This window comes from Cavia porcellus, unplaced genomic scaffold, assembly GCF_034190915.1.
Source record: "Cavia porcellus strain 051 isolate PalLab524CR breed Dunkin Hartley unplaced genomic scaffold, mCavPor4.1 scaffold_1, whole genome shotgun sequence".
Taxonomy (NCBI): Eukaryota; Metazoa; Chordata; class Mammalia; order Rodentia; family Caviidae; genus Cavia; species Cavia porcellus.
Window position 1 is genome coordinate 142,178,196 of NW_026947484.1, and position 16,358 is coordinate 142,194,553.

At 40.3% G+C, this 16,358-nt stretch overlaps 1 long non-coding RNA gene and 4 other non-coding genes across 5 annotated transcripts; all 5 read left to right on the top strand.

Moving 5' to 3' along the window:
• The first annotated feature begins 4,983 nt into the window (after positions 1-4,983).
• On the top strand, positions 4,984-5,055 carry Trnae-cuc (transfer RNA glutamic acid (anticodon CUC)). The gene has a single exon. It is a non-coding gene; the product is annotated as a tRNA-Glu (tRNA).
• A 3,312-nt stretch (positions 5,056-8,367) lies between these two features.
• Positions 8,368-8,439, top strand: Trnag-ucc (transfer RNA glycine (anticodon UCC)). The gene has a single exon. It is a non-coding gene; the product is annotated as a tRNA-Gly (tRNA).
• LOC106025475 (uncharacterized) lies at positions 8,385-11,683 on the top strand. Its single transcript, XR_002789002.2, has 2 exons — positions 8,385-10,494; positions 11,309-11,683. It is a non-coding gene; the product is annotated as an uncharacterized LOC106025475 (long non-coding RNA).
• On the top strand, positions 9,186-9,257 carry Trnah-gug (transfer RNA histidin (anticodon GUG)). The gene has a single exon. It is a non-coding gene; the product is annotated as a tRNA-His (tRNA).
• On the top strand, positions 9,997-10,069 carry Trnak-cuu (transfer RNA lysine (anticodon CUU)). The gene has a single exon. It is a non-coding gene; the product is annotated as a tRNA-Lys (tRNA).
• Positions 11,684-16,358: the final 4,675 nt, after the last annotated feature.

Sequence of the window (16,358 nt, forward strand, 5' to 3'; positions counted from 1 at the left end):
AAAGCCAGCTAAGATTGTACAGTGAAATTGATACAGAACTTCACAGCAGGTTACCGGGATAATAGTAATAGGTATCACAGTATATTTTGTTATCTTTATAATAGTTGTTCCTTCAATCCCGTATGAGATGAAATACAGAAAATGAGATGAAAAAAATACTGAAAATGAGATGAAATACAGAACACTATAGAACTTATCAAACACTTATAGAACTTATCAAAACAGAATATTGAATAGAGCATTAATCAGAAAAGAGCAAAACAGTAATAAAAATATTTGCCTTCAAAGAAATGATAGAAGGAAGTCCGCTTTATTTGCTATGGTCAACCTCCCAGGAGATGCTCAGATTTCTGGTTCCCACTTGCTAATGGGTGGGGAGGGGGAGGAGAAGGAGGATAGGGGAAGTGGGATATTTGACTCTAGGCCATGTAGCAGTAGGCTCAGTATTGCTAAGCAGGGAGGCAGAATGGTCATTTGTTTTCACAGCGTCCTCAGTTCCAACATGGCGTGGATTTCAGGAGACACTGCTAGTTCTCCCCCTGGAAGGGCTGCAGTCTGCCACCCTGCCTCAGCTTACCAGGGAAGGAAGGTGCTGGCTTGGCTTCCCAGAGTCCTAAGTTCCAACATGGCGTGGATCTTGAGTGGACAAGTCTTTAGTGTGTAGGACAGATGCCAACGCTCTTTTACAGTCTTCATTTGCATTGTCATATGCTTGTTGACGAAGGATAATTTTAGTGGCCTCTTCATGAGATACTTGTCTATGTATTGCTTTTTGTAGTCTAGCTATAAACTGTGTGTAAGTCTCTGTAGAGCCTTGCAAAATTGGGTAAATGATTTATTAGGTGTACCATCTTCTGGGACAGAAATCCATGCACGATATAGTAGTTCTTTACATTGCTTGAAAAGAAGAGGCGGATGCACGCTTGAATTTTAATGTCAGCATATTGTCTCACGCCAGACAGTATTTCTTGTGTTACAGCCTGAAAGTTTTTATCGTCACCGTTCTGGTTACTTTCTGCTTGTGCTGAAATCAGAGTCCTTAATTGTAATTCAAAATGTAGAAATTGTGCGGGTGAAAGACGTGTGCGAGCTAGGTGGGTCACATCACTCAGCATCATTTGAAAATCTTGTCTAAACAACCCAAGATGTGAGGAGCCCATTATCGAGGACACTCTGTCTGAGTTCTTTGAGGAGTAGGAAATCAAGAGCAGCGTGTGTTCCAAATTTTCTGTGGGATTATTTGGATCATTTCCCTCAGATACTGGAAAACACATAGGCTGAGCACAGATCATGTCATGGCATCTGAGTTTTTTGGTGAGTGGGGAAGTGGGAGGTGTGCTGTGCTGTGCTGGTGGCGAGTGAAGCCGAGTATGTAAATACATTGGAGAGATTTTGAATTTCCTGAGAATATCTTTGTGAATATCTTGTAAAAAGGAACTCACTTGATTCTCTGCATTTTTAAAATGGGCTTCATTCATCTCTCTCAACTGGTTTGGGGACATGTTACTGTGGTGCTCTGAATTATCTGGAATTGTTCTTTAGGGCTCTTTTCTAAGTCAATTGTCTTAGCGATTAGTTTGTCTTCTGTAATGGAAATTTGATAGTGGTCTGTGTCTTAATTTGTAAGGACCAGAGAGCTACTATTACTAAATTAAAGGTGGCTATAGTTTCAGGGTGGAGTTGCTTATTTTTTGTTTTTGTGGTTTCTTGAAGGGTTTTATCTATGTTATCCCAAACCCTCATATCAAGTGTACCAGCTTTGGGGAAGGAAGAGTAGAGCATAGCTATTCCTTGGAGCAGTCTAAAAACTTTTTAAGATGGTAAAGTAATGTTTGCATCTTTCAATAAAATTTTATAATCAATAAACTATAGTCTTTCTCTTCTGTAGATAATGAAAATTTTGGCCTATCATTACCCTTAGCAATTAGAGTATAAATTACTACTTGCGTCTGAACAATATAACTAGGAAAATGTTCACCTTACCTTACAGTTTGTCATGCAAGGCCCAGTGGGTTGTCTCCTGGATGATGGTTGGTCTTTCTGCTGTGCAGGTAGTGTGTTCCAGCCATGCTGAGTGCCAAATATTGTAAACCCAAATATCGAGTTTGGTCATCGAAGTACTGTAATCCTTTTTCTAGTTTTCCTCACAATCCAGAAGGTTATATTTGTAATTCCCATGAGATATCACAGTAATTGTTTTGGATTCAAAGGGAGTCACTGGAGTTGCCTCCCACAAGCCAACATGGGCAACATAGCAAGATCTTGTCTTGAAAAAATTGTGGCCTAGTTGTGGTTTATTTTCATTCAGAGATCTTAATTGTTGATGAATTGTGATGAATGCTTCTTGATTGATACCTAAGCATTTTGGATTTTATATTTAAAATTCTGAATCTTGCCTGGTGTGGTGGTACATGCCTGTAATCCCAGCACTCAGGAGGCTGAGGCAGAAAGACTTCCTTGAGTTTGAGGCTAGCCTGGGCTACCTAGTATAGTAATGTTAAGGTCAGCCTCCACTATGTAGCAAGATCTTGTTAAAAAAAAAAAAAAAAAAGCAAAACGCAAACAATCAAATTCTGGATGGATTTTATCTGAAATTTCTGTTTTGGTTGACTTTCTCAAATCCTGCTTTGGCGGAAGTATACATCAGTGGGGGCACAGAAGTATGGAATTCTGTCCTAGCCCAGAAGGCCAGCACTGATAACAGCCTGGCTGGATTGAATGTAGGAGCAGCTCACACCTCTTTACTGCTCCCACAGTCCTCACCATGTCCTCCACCAACATTAAGGGTAGGAGAGTAGGGAGGCCCCCCCTTTTTTTTATATTTCTCTCCCCCCTAGGGAGGCCCTTTTTACCACTGTTTGTTTTGTGACTACTCCTCCAAAATATTGTGGTGTCGTACTTTAGCTTCTGAGGTCCCTAACTGTCCTGACTTTTGTTCACCTTTGAAAATCTTCTTATTTTTGCTGTATACTTAATGTCCAGGGTTTTCAGTTGTATTAGCAGGAGGAAGATGTAGGGGAGAGGGAGGAGTGAGAAGGGGATAGAAAGGGGAAGAATGAGAAGGAGGGAGAAGAAAAAAGGGAAACACTAGGGGGAGAGGGAGGGGAAAGGAAGGGAAGAGAAAGTTGTTTTAATCAATCTTCCCCTATCCACATATATGTATTTGAAGTGTGTGTGTGTAATTTGGAGGCCAGGCACTTACAATGCTAAACTAAATCTTTTTCTTTTCTTTCTTTTCTTTTCTTTTTTTTTTTTTTTTTTTTTTTGGTGGTACTGGGACTGGAACTCGTGGCTCCATTCCAGGCAGGCGCTATGTCACTGAGCTAAATCCCCAGCCCTTTTTTTTTGGACACAAGATGAAATGCAGTTCATCACTATGCAGTTCAGGCTGGCCTTGCCCTCACAGTGATCCTCCTGCCTCAGCCTCTCGAGTGCTAGGATTACAAGCGTGTGGTAACATGGCCAGCTGGATATATTTTTTGATGAACTGAATATTTGAGAAAAGAAAATAGCACTCAGAGTGAGGTAAATGAACCGCACTCCTCCCACTGGCCTTTAAACGTGGTAGCGAGAAGAGCAGCAGATTTAGTGTTGTCCTGATGCTTTGCTGAGCGCCCCCTTGTGCTTTGAGACGGGGAACGGCGGTTTAGCGCCAGGGTTCATACACCCTACTCTCCTAGGCTTGCCTATTTCCAAAAAGTACCAGCAGATGGCACAACAATTGATGAAAAGTACTGTTGACGGAAACAGAGGCCGATTTCCTTTGTGAGAGAAATAAATTAGCTTGTAACAATCCAAGGACGTTATTCTAAAGTTTAGTTAGTTTATTTATTTGCACACGTAGCTTTCCGGTGGAAGTGGACTCAGATAGGCTCATTGGTGTCCTGACAGCAGGATTCTTGAGTTTTTATGAAAATAAATATTTAGCATTTAGTTGCCTTTTTATTTAATTTCTAGCACTCAAACGCATAAGAAGGTCGAGACTGGACGACTGAAAGATTAATACTTATCACGTTAACATTAATACTTTAAAGCAAAACAATAGAACCGCAAACACCCTCATTACCTACAACTCATTTTTTTCCCTGGGAGGTCCTGCTGATACACACGTCATTGACGTTTCAATTTCAACTCATTATCGAAAGAATTTTCGTATTTAAAGGTAGATGTAAAGGGGTGCTTTTCAAATTTCTGTGTGAACTCACGTACACAGTTAATAATCACTCCGCGGTCACCTGACCAAATAAAGATCTGAGGAGAGGCTTTTGGTGGTTTCATTTTTGCTTTTCTAAAAGCAAAATTTCAAACCCATAAGAAAATAGAAAGTACGCCATTGCAAACATCGGATTTATGTCAACTTGTGCCACATTTCTTTTTTCATACAAAGCTATCGCAATACATTGACGGGGAAGTTTAAACTTTTCCTTCAGTCTGGCATGTGCCTAAATTTTATTTGCCCTCGCTTTTCACTGTGCCTAAGTCTCTCACGAGTGCCTTCAACTCAGAGTCTGCTTAGCACTAAACATCTGAAGGCTGGGTGATTTTTATTGTCTGTAATATTCGTTTTAGCCTACAGTTGGGTCTAAATTCCCGTGACATAAAAACAAACAAAAATAACAAATGAGCTGCAGTAATCCCAGGATCTCCTAGCATTACTCACATACTTTCTTCCCTAATGAAAACTTTCTGGATGTTTTTTGCGAAGAATTGTCTAGGTACATCTTCTGTTCTATGGCCAAGCTGGTCCTTTCGGCTCTCCATGGTCTTGGGAACTGTGATCATGTGTACTCGATCCTCCCCAGGCTTTGGGAATTCTTTCATGCTGCCTTGGACTCTTGGAAAGCAAAAAACAAAACAAAACAAAAAACAGGGAAGTAACCCTAACAGATATAATCAATATTAGAAGCGTTTAAGACTAATCCAAGCAACATCAGGCATCTGTTTTAAGAGTCATATGCGCCTAACAGGAGGGTTTTCTCAACTTCCCTGGTGGTCTAGTGGTTAGGATTCGGCGCTCTCACCGCCGCGGCCCGGGTTCGATTCCCGGTCAGGGAATTGCTGTTTTGTTTTTACTCTCCACTGTTCAATAAAACATTTTGAAGCACTTGTATTTCCATTAATCAATTCCAATATCCAACGAAAGTTCGAATACTGAAAATGTTCAGTTACTTATTTTAAAATTGAATATATTTCGATCCTCACCCCGAAACAAAGAGGAAAAACTATTTTTTAAACACTTTCCTGTAGAAATATTCTTTCACAATATATTTTCTTTTACTTTAGCTTTTGAACAGGCTGTTTACAAGGTTGAGTATTCAAATTTACAAGAAGGCGTAACTCGTGTCTCCCTCTATTTTTCCTTTAACAAAGTGACCACTGATCGATTTCTCAGTTATGTCAGAGATATTTTATGCAAATGTTAGCATATGAACATGTAAGAGTATATATGTAAACATGTTCTTTAGTCTGGCACGAATGATATTAATCTATGCACATTTTTCTGTACTTTGCCTTTTCTATTTGGCTATACATTTTAGAAATAGCTAGAGACTAGACTTAGAGGGCATGTTCATTATTTCTTATGGGGCATAGCATTCCATTGTGTGAGTAATCCACAATTAAGTAGCTTTCTATTGACAGTCGATTAAGTTATTTCTAACTCTGTTATTTCAAACAATGCTGTCTTAATCTTGTACACACAGCAGTTTGCTCATGTGTGGGGAAAATGCCCAGGAGTCGAAACATTAGTTTAAAAAACAAGTGCATTTGTGGATAGAACCAAAGCCATTTACCATTTACACAGATTATACCAAGGAACCCTTCCACTAGCAATGTATAATATAAAGATAATAATAATGATGAATGCTTATTTTTATCAAAATAAATCTAACCAATTGTATTTATGAGTGTTCACCTTAAAATTTTCCTAGTCCCTATGTTTTACAAATAATATTCTGATGAGCATTTGCGTGGCTATATTTTTATGTGTATCCCTACATACGTTCTTATTTCTAGAAATAGAATTATTTCCTCATAGTGCCTATCACATGAATTGAAGAACTGAAGCTACTAAAAAGTTTCCAAAAACCCGTAGACGATTATCTTAGTTTACGCTAGAGAGGACTTTTTCAAGATAAAAACAAAGCAGAGATAATAAGGTAGAAGACGGATAGATTATAGAAGACATAGGAGCTGCCATCGGGTGCAGAGCGGGGTCAGCGGCCTCAGGGTTTTGGCAATGGCCTTTCTTTAGCATCTGCAGAGACAATGAAAAGCAGAGTTGCATGTTGCAGCTTAAAAACTGAAGGTATTAGATGTGACTTTGAAAAAAGTTTTGTGACAACTCATCATCTTCTGATGCTGAGCTGAAGAATCTTCTTGATGAAATTTCTGAAAATGCATTCTCTGTCTCAGTCTCTGAGGCTGAAAAAGGCATCCTCCAGGAGCTACCCTGTGGCAGCCATCCTGTCTCCGGACTTGAGTTTGGACACAAAGTGAAGATTTCATTCATGTGTCCATGATGAGTCAGAACTGTGAACTGCTTTGCAGGTTATTTCCTGAAAGACCAGATCAGCATAGACTGAACTGCTACTGTTGCCTATAAAATCATTTCTCCAAGCACAGTCATGTAAGAGTTCTTTGGGTTTCATCTGCAAAAGTAGCCAAGGAATTCAAATGACTTATATTATCCTAGGAAACCTTTGGCAGTTAGTGAAATTAGAAGATAACTAAGAACACTCAGAATCCAGTTTAGATGGTCTGGGTACAATTTCATGTACAGGTAGGACTGCAATGATTGTCCATTGAAATTAACACATGTAATCTCTCTTGGGTTAGTCTAAAGGGAAACATATTTAGTTTAGAAAAGCATCTCAGAGGATTTTCTGTGAACTCAGCGTGTTGGTTTTAAACTTTGAAACACAAGTTTCTTTTCTTAAAAGAAACTTCTTAACCAATAGGTTAGGCTACAAAAATAAAACAAATTGGGTGTAGCGGTGCACATCCCTAATCCCAGCACTTGGGAAACTGAGGCAGGAAGATTGCTATGAGTTCAAGGCCAGCCTGGGCTCACAGTGAGTTCAAGGCCAGGACAACATATCAAGACCTTGTCTCAAAACAAAGAAGGCCATCGTGAGTTCAATTCCTGGTACCCAAAAACCAAGCAAACAAAAAAACTTGCTATCTAAAAATTATCAGGGACCTGGTAAGGCCTCATTGCCTGCACTCATTTGCGAACACCACAAAAGGATAAAATAAACAGACTGGTTTAGTAGTGCATGACAGGGGAGTTGGGAGGTCAATGCCTCAGAATGGGCAAAGACAATAACATTCCAAACTAGCGGCTTTTTCTTGGGTGCACACAATAATCGAAGGGACTATTGGATGACTCAAACAGCAGTGGTGATCCTATGCTGATGTAATCTTGCCCTGGAGTATCATAGTATCACAGGACCAGTAAGGCCTCCAATAAGGCCTCCGGGCCCTAGCCTCAATTTATAATTTGTGGTCCACAACAAAAAACTCCACAAATTATATTAAAAAACAAAGGGTAAACTGGTGTAAATCAGAGGAAAACATAAATACAAACGGAAAAACTGGTGAAATACATGACTGATTAATCTCAAAACTAATACAAATAATCAACAAATTTATAAAGAATGATCAATCTCAATAGTAATAAAGCAAATGCAAGTTAGTGAGATTATAGTTTTACCCTGCACTTTTGGGAAGATGAAAACAATGATTATTTATATCGATGTTTATTTGGCAATACTCATTAAACAGCAAAAAGGGATTATCTGGCCATTCAACATTTAGCACTATGCATCCAAGTTTTAAAATGTATCTTCTCAGTGCAACTTTAACTTCATGTATTTGTCCTAAGGATTAGCACTTTGATCTCAAATGAGCAACTATGTATTGCAGTGATAATCTGAGGAGTTTACCTGTCCCTTGCATTTCAAAAATTTCCTTAATAAAGAATGATAGAGCCGGGCATGGTAGCGCACACCTGTAATCCCAGCACTTGGGAGGGTGAGAGCAGGAGAAACATTTGCAAGCTTGAGACCAGCTTGGGTGGCCAGCCTGAACTGCACAGCGAGACTCTGTTTGAAAAAAACCCCAATAAAACGAGAGAGAGAGAGAGAGAGAGAGAGAGAGAGAGAGAGAGACAGAATTTTGTTGAATCTGTCAAACAAGAACTATCACAAAACTGTCAATGCGAAGTGGTCTAAAGAGGTTTTCTTTTTTCTTCTTTGGCTTTATAGTTTATAATTTCTTTTAATGTAAATCTCAAAGTAGATCATTACAGGAGCGGAACTTGATACCAAATATTCATAGGGAAACTGGAGAAAAGAGTAACACCACGCGTTGGTGGTATAGTGGTGAGCATAGCTGCCTTCCAAGCAGTTGACCCGGGTTCGATTCCCGGCCAACGCAGCGATTTCTTTTTTTTTTTACTCCTGACTTTTGGTGGTCGGGTAAAGCCCCACAGCACAGGACAAAGCAAAAAAGGCCATTGACCACCAGTAGGTCCCGAGTCCGCGGCCTGGTAGATGAAGTATCTCCCAAGAGTAACTCTTGGTGTTGTCTGTGGCTCCACATGCAAGGCAAGTGTGAGCGTGTCCGCTGCGATCCACCGCTGCACTCACAGCGACTTAGGGTAATTCTCTTCTTGGGAAGTGTCTAGAGGCTGGCTCGGTTTGTTTTTTGAATCTTCAGGGGCGGTTTCGAGGAAGCAGGCTAAGTCAGCAGCAAAAACGCCCTTGGTTTCTGAAAACTGGAGGGGGAGAAAGAAACCCTGTGCTCAAGCAGTTCCTCGCGGTCCACGCCGTACGTCGCTCGCCGCTCCTTTCCGGGTCCGCCATTCTGGAAACTTAAACCGAGCTTCCAGAGCACAGGCTGGAGGTGTAAACAGGAAAATCCTTGGTGCGGCCTCTTGAACTCCAGAGCAGGACGGTCTAATTCTTTGGAGGGGCAAAAGGAGGGTGACTGGGCGCGCGGCCCCGGCCTACAGCTGCCTCTTTGTGTCCAGGACCTGACGCGAAGGATTCCGGATTCCAGGTCTTCTACGCGGGAGGGGTGTCGGGGCCTCTGTGTCGCGCAGTAGAGACAGAGCCGCGCAGAGCCGACCTATTTCAAAATGCATTAAATTGAACCTCCCCTCATTACTTTGCAGGTGGCTCGCCGTGATCGTATAGTGGTTAGTACTCTGCGTTGTGGCCGCAGCAACCTCGGTTCGAATCCGAGTCACGGCATAAGAGTTGGTTTTTTTTTTTTTTTTTTTTTTTTCCTTGTAAGGCTCGGTTTACTTCCGTTTAAACTTTAGGTTTTAAAAAATTAGGGCCTCCAACATGTTGCCCGACCCGGCACCTCCTCAGACGTTAGAAAACCAAGAGCCCAGAGCATGAAGTGAGAGCTGCCTCCTGCGAGGCCAGCGCCCGAGACTCGGAACCCTGCGGGCTTTCATTGCGGTGGAACCCGTGCACTTGACGACCTTGGCCTTTTGCGCAGGCAACTGAGACTTTGAGTACTTAAAAGCAAACTTGTGTCCCAGAGTAGTGAACAAGGGCCTGTTTTACCTCACACACGCCCGCTACCCTACCCCACCCCCATCCACCCCATCTTGGTTTAGACAGGCAACGGGTTGTGGAGCCTGAAGGAAGCACCGGTTGCAGCCGCCCAGCACGATTCTCCCGCGCGCCTGCTTCCCTCCGGCCTCATTCAGGTCTCCTCGCGCCCTTTCGCTTCTCCTTCAGCTCCGGGCGGAAACCCGCCATCAGAGTGACCTGGTCCAGGAAGAATGTGAGGAAATGGCAAGGTTTGTGACTTGGCGCTGGCACTTGGCCCTGCCCAGTCTTTGTCAAGCCTCGGGGTCAGGGGTTAAAAACTATCACTGAAAGGCTAGTGCGGCCACTAAATCCCACAACATAAAATTACGTCAAATAGTGTCAACTAGAGAAGCAGATAAACAATTAGGGGGAAAAGCGTGCCAGCGCCCGGCTAGCTCAGTCGGTAGAGCATGAGACTCTTAATCTCAGGGTCGTGGGTTCGAGCCCCACGTTGGGCGGGTGTTTTTTTTTTTCCCTCTCCACTCTAATCGAAATGTATTAAGTCCTTACTCACAGAAGAGGACAAACAAAATCACGAGCTTCTAAATCCCCGCTGCAGCCATAATTTCAAATTTGGGGAAATGATTTCAGAGGCGGCGGCAGCTACTGCATCTTCTTTTCCTCCTGCTCGTGCTCCTCTTCTGCTGCTTTTTTTTTTTTTTTTTTTAAACACAAATTCATAAAAAGCAAAACAAAACAGGAATCTGAACGTTGAGTACCAGCATCCGTGAAGACCAGAGGCTCTGGCAAGATCTCCGACTCCTCCTGGGGAGGTGGTGGGATGAGCCGTGCCTCTGAGCCAGTAATTTCCCGGCTTCTTTCATCCCACCTCGCTGATGCATAAAGACGACTTAAAATGCAAACACTCGTTTTCTTCTCCTTGGTAGGTAAATAAGTTTATTAAAACAAAATTAAGTGAAGATTCTAAAGTGAGGGACATTCTTAGACTTTGTATTACAAGGGTGATGGTAGTTGTAAGAAATGAATGTACACCTTTGTGTGTGTGTATATATATATATATATATATATATATATATATATATATACTTCTCAGGAATGGTATTAAAATATATTGTTACATTGAAAAGATTCTGAGTGGCCTTTTAAGAAGAGAGATAAGCGAACTATTTGATACAAATAACCAAGAATCAGAATGGTATGTATACTACAGCGTAGATGCTTCCAGTTCATAGCCAGTAAGCGTAAACGTGCACTCAGGCAGTTTGGTTTCATGGCCTATTGTAACCAGGGGAGAACAGACAAAATTCTATTCTAAATCATAATAGTTTTCATGTGAGATGGGCGGAATGGAGCAGGGTTAATATATAATTGATAAAGAAGCAAAAGCCATAAATAGTAGTTAGGAAGGGGAGATATTGGATCATATCTGTGGTCTGGAATGTGTTGACTTTCTGTCAGATATGGTTTTGAGGTTGTTTTTTGCTTCTTTCTTCATGGTCAGAAAGTATTCTGTGAATTGTTTTAGTTTTAACAGAACATCATGACCTAGATGTCTACATCAGACCAGCTCAAAGCTGACGGTGGCCAAAGACTTTATTTTTCTTTTTAATAACAACTATGGAAAATAGAATAATGTCTTTAAAAATCAAATGGAAAGCTATTTCCACTTAAAGTTCTCTATCCAATAAAACACTTACTTGTTAAATGTATGCATATAACAGACATTTTTTTTTCAGAAGTGCAACATCAAAAGTTCTATGGCAACCTCTTTGCAAGATTACAGAAGGATATTCACTGTCAAAGAGAAGACATGAACAGATAGAAGACCACTGATGCATGAAGCAGATGCTCTCAAAAGAGAGCCAATGACCTCTCAGTGCAGGGATGAAAAGACATAGCATGACATCAGCTATGGGATAGGCCCAAAGATGAAGACCAGGCAGGAGCAAAGATTTATTGGGTAGATAAGGAAATGTATGTGTTTTGAATGTGTTGAGGGGAGATTTACAAAACTGAGGAAAAACTGATATTAGTTCAACAATAAATACATGGAAAACGAAGCAAATGCAATAATAACATTATTGCAAATAAACATTACTGTACAAAGCCAACTACATTAAATTGTATGGCTCATCTGTTAATATAAATTAAAATAATATAATCAAATCCACAGTTTGTGGGATGGCCCAGCAGCCTGAAGATCCGGGGAAGAGCTGACATTGCAGTTTGAATCTGTAGGCAGTCTAGAAACATAGTTATTTCTTTCATGGCTTATTTTTATTTCCTCTTAAGCCTTTCAAGTGAACCAGTAACTTGCTCACATTATAAAGGGTATCTCACTTTATTCAAAAACTACTGATTTAAACTGGGTATGGTGGTACATGCCTGTAATACCAGTTCTTGGCTGAGGCAGGAGGATTGCTGTGAGTTCAAGGACAGCCAGAACTGCATAGTGAAACCCTGTCTTGAAAAGACAAAAAGAAAAAAGAAAAGACTATTGACTTATTGATTTAAATGTTAGCCTTCACAGCAATTCATGGGACATATAAACTGATATCTGACAAAACGTTTGGGTCTCATGGTTTGGTTAACACCTAAAAGCAACGATCAGGATTGGGAAGACAGAGGAATGAGAAGTCTGTGTGTGCATGCATACAGTGCTAACTGTAGGGGAGCATGTAAAGAAAAGATAAAGTCCCTGTATTAGTTACCTTGATCTCATTGCTGAGATAAAATACCTGACACCCAAAAGTTAAAGAAGGCAAGGCTTGAAGCTGGGGATTTAGCTCAGTGGCATAAGTGACTGCTTAGCAAGCACAAAGTTGTCATCAGTTTGATCCCTGGTACCAAAAAAATAAAAATTAAGAAAATTGAAGATGGCAAGACTTATTGGGCTCACAGTGTGTAGTGGTTTGAGTCAGCCTGCTCCAAGGCAAGGTGGCACAAGGTAGAGAGGCAAACAGTTCATGGTAGTGATAGAGAGTAAAAGCAACAATCGAGGAAAAAGAGATGAGTCTCTTTCTGTGCCTTATATTCTATGCAGATCTAGGACAGGTGTAGCATTCACCCTCTTTTGTTTTATTGTGTTTTTGTTTTTGTTTTTAATATTGGGAGTCAAACTCAGGACCCTACAATTGCCAGCCACTGTGCCACAGAGCTGTATCCCCAGTCCACCATTCACACTCTTAAATCACAGCAATGACCATGAATCAATCAGAAACTCTAAATTTAGCTACCTCTGAAAAAGCCCCATGTAAAATTACATGAGGTTTTGGGGGAACATCTAGACACAAAGGTTAACAGTGCCTAAAATCAGAAAAATCAAGGACTAACAATATTTACTTACACAGAGAGACAAATAACCAATCATTGGTAAAAAGTACTGAAATTACCTCTAGATCCTCAAAAAGTTAAAAATAGAACTACCATAAAACCTACCAATCCTTTACTGTTTTTCCAAAAGAAATAAAATCAGTGTATCTGAGAGCTGTCTGCATGTTCATGTTTATCTAAGCAGCACTAACAATAACTAATAAATGAAAAAGGAAGAAAAAAGAAATAGAAGTAACCTAAGTGTCCATCAGCTGATGCATAGATTTAAAAAATAGTGGTACATATACACCATGGAACACAATTCTATCATAATAAAAAAGAATGAAATCCTATCATCACAATGCAATAGATGGAACCAGAGATTATTGTGTTGAGTAAATTAAACCAGGCACAAGAAGACACAGCATGATCTCACTCAATGTGCAATATAAAAAAATTGAAAGTATGATGTCTGATATCAGAGGTTGGGGAGAGTAGAGAGTAGGGAGAAATGGGGGAAAAACTGCTCAAAGGGCACAAAGTAACTGTTAAACAGCAGAAATAAGTTCTAAAGTTTTACTGCACAGTAGGGTGGTTAAACACAATGATAATGAACTCTGTATTTCAGAAAATCTAGAAGAAAGGATTTTGAATGCTTTAGCATAAAGATTTGTGGAGCTGGGGATATAGCTCAGCAAGACAAGGGCCAGCCTGACAAGTGTAAGGTTGTGAGTTTGATCCATAGTACCAAAAAAGGAAAAAACATTTATTTCAATCAAAACAACACATGCAAATTGCTATTTACAAAAGAAACTGCAAAGTGTGTGTGTGTACGCACGTGTGTGTATGTGTGTTGCTTGGGATTTGGGCTCTTTCATGTTTCAATTGACAACATATTTAACCCTTAAATATGTGTGTTTTTATATCTCAGTTTTAAAAATGAATAAATAAAAAATAGTTATCTCTAGGAGTGAGAAATGGGAGGGGATTAAGAGACTGTTGATTTTCTTGTTTAAAAACAGAGTCTTGCAATGTAGTCCAGGCTGGCCTCAGAGTCACTTGATTTTCCTGCTTTGGCCTCTTGTGTGTTGCGGTAACAGGCATGTGCCGTCTCCCCAGGGAAGAGACTGTTGATTTCCATTACAATTGTTGTGAGAGTGCTTGATTCTTTAAACCATAAACTTGTATAAACTTAATAATAATAAATAATAAGTAAAATAAGATTTCTGTATGTTGTGGTTTCCAAGTTGTATAGATTCAGCTTGATGTGACTACATCATAATCCGATCATAATCACCACTTTTCCTACCACATGTCCCTGGCACCCTTTCCAAACCCTACAGGATAAGCAAACTTGTTAAAATAATTAGCCCAAATCCCAAGCAACACACACACACACTTCCCAGTTTGTTTTCTTCTGAATCCCATAAGGAAATACTCCACTGTGATGCCCAGGTGACAGGTTACAGAGGTCACACAGGCAAGCACTTAAACTGAGACCATCCTACATTTTGTCCTTTTTTTTTGTATCGAGAATCAAACTCAGGACCTTGTGCTTGGCAGGCAGAGCCAAGCACTTTTGATCCTTCCTAAAACAAGAGAGGTAGAGGCTTAGGAAAGGCTCCCAAGGGAGCAATCAGCTTGGAGCCTGTCCTCACACAGCTCCTCATAGCCTTGTGGGCTCTGATTGCAGATGCTGCTCTCTGCAGCTCTTCCGTCTCACACGTACCACAAAACTGCTGCCTAGAACTGGCTCCTCAGTGACAGAGTACAACGCAGCCCACGTCTTGCACTGCAGCTGTTGATCCCATTTGTTTCAGTGTCATCCATTTTGGTGTATGGCTTAAGGACCCAAAAGTTGGCTCTTTTGGGTACTTTTCTTGTTTTTTTCTAGGTCATAAACTGTCTGAATCTAAAAGTGGACTTTTATTTTTTGAAGTTGAATCACTCTGGCCTTGCTTTTGCCTGAAATTATGTGCTTAATTTATTTAGAATTTTTTTCAGCTATACAAATTCTTGAATTCTTAGTGAAATTAAATGTGTGAATGTTTTCCCTTCAGGATGCTGAGTTTTATGTCATGCTTTTGTTTGGGTGTCGAATATATTTTTGTGATGTGGGGGACACACAGTCTCAATACTGTAGTTGAAAGTGGCCTTGAACTTGCTAATAGCCCAGACTGAACTCAAACACAGTGATTCTTCTGGCTCAGCCTCCTCCAATGCTGGGATTATAGTTGTGTACCACCATATCTGTCAAATAATTTTTCAAAAATGCTTTGTATTTTCATATTCTTTTCCTTTATTTTGAGCATATTTATTTATCTGTAGACTCTCATGTCAGAATGGAAGATTTAAATTTAAATGTGTGTGTGTGTGTATATATATATATATATATATATATATATATATATATATATTTGTTTTTTAATCTTTTTAGGCAGGGTAGCTCAGGCTGGCCTTGAGCTCACTTTGCAGGCTGAGGCAGGAGGATCTCTGTTGTTGGGGACCACAAATTCACAGTGACTGGTTTTTGTATTTCCCTGTGGGAAAAGGAAGGATTTGGATTGGTGATACCACCCATCTGGGATTTCCTATTGACTTTTCCAAGCATAAGATCATCTATGCCTTTTAAACCATCTCAGGATTATACTCAAGGACAAGATACTTCTAAACATAAGCTCATCTATGCCTTCTTAAATCATTTTAGGATTAGACTTGGATCAAGATACTTCAAAACGTACGATTATCTACACCCTCTGGAGTCAGAGTCTTCAGATGAATTGTGATCCTTTAGTAGCCCCACCTATTCACAGTATACAGCTAATAAATAGTGGCTGCTTTGGGAGAGGAGGGTGTCGTCAGATAGAGACACTGATTTCCCAGCCATTGTTGGAATATGATACTTGTCTGTTTTTTATTTTTCTTGTGGCATTCTTGAGACTGACAATTGAGATTCTTGGCCAGGTTCTCAATATTGATAATCAGGACTCTTGGCTGGGTTCCTGATTCTCTGTGAGTTTGAGGTCAGCGTGGCTTACAAAGTGAGTGCAGGGCCAGCCTAAGTCAGTGTCTCAGTATGAAGTAAAAGGTGACCTTGAACTTACTTTAGCTCATATTGGCCTTCTGGAACTTCCAGTGGTCTTTCTTCCTCAGCCTTCTGGGACTGTAATGCATGCTGGGATTGTAGGCATGCATCACCATACCCAGCTAGTCACTACTATTAAATTCCCAAATAAGGTCCTGGGAATGCAATTTCTTTTGTTGCCACAAGAAAATAAGGGAAAGATCCATTATTTAAAGTTTTAAACCAGTCAAAATTTAAAGTTTATTTTTTTTCAATTTTTATTGGGTCCAGGATCAACCATGAAGGTCCTCACCCTTGCTGTGAGTTTTGGGTTCTTTGGCACCTGAAGCTTGGCCTGTCTGAAACAGGAACACCAGATACCTCTGCCAGTGTCTCAACAGTCAGATGAA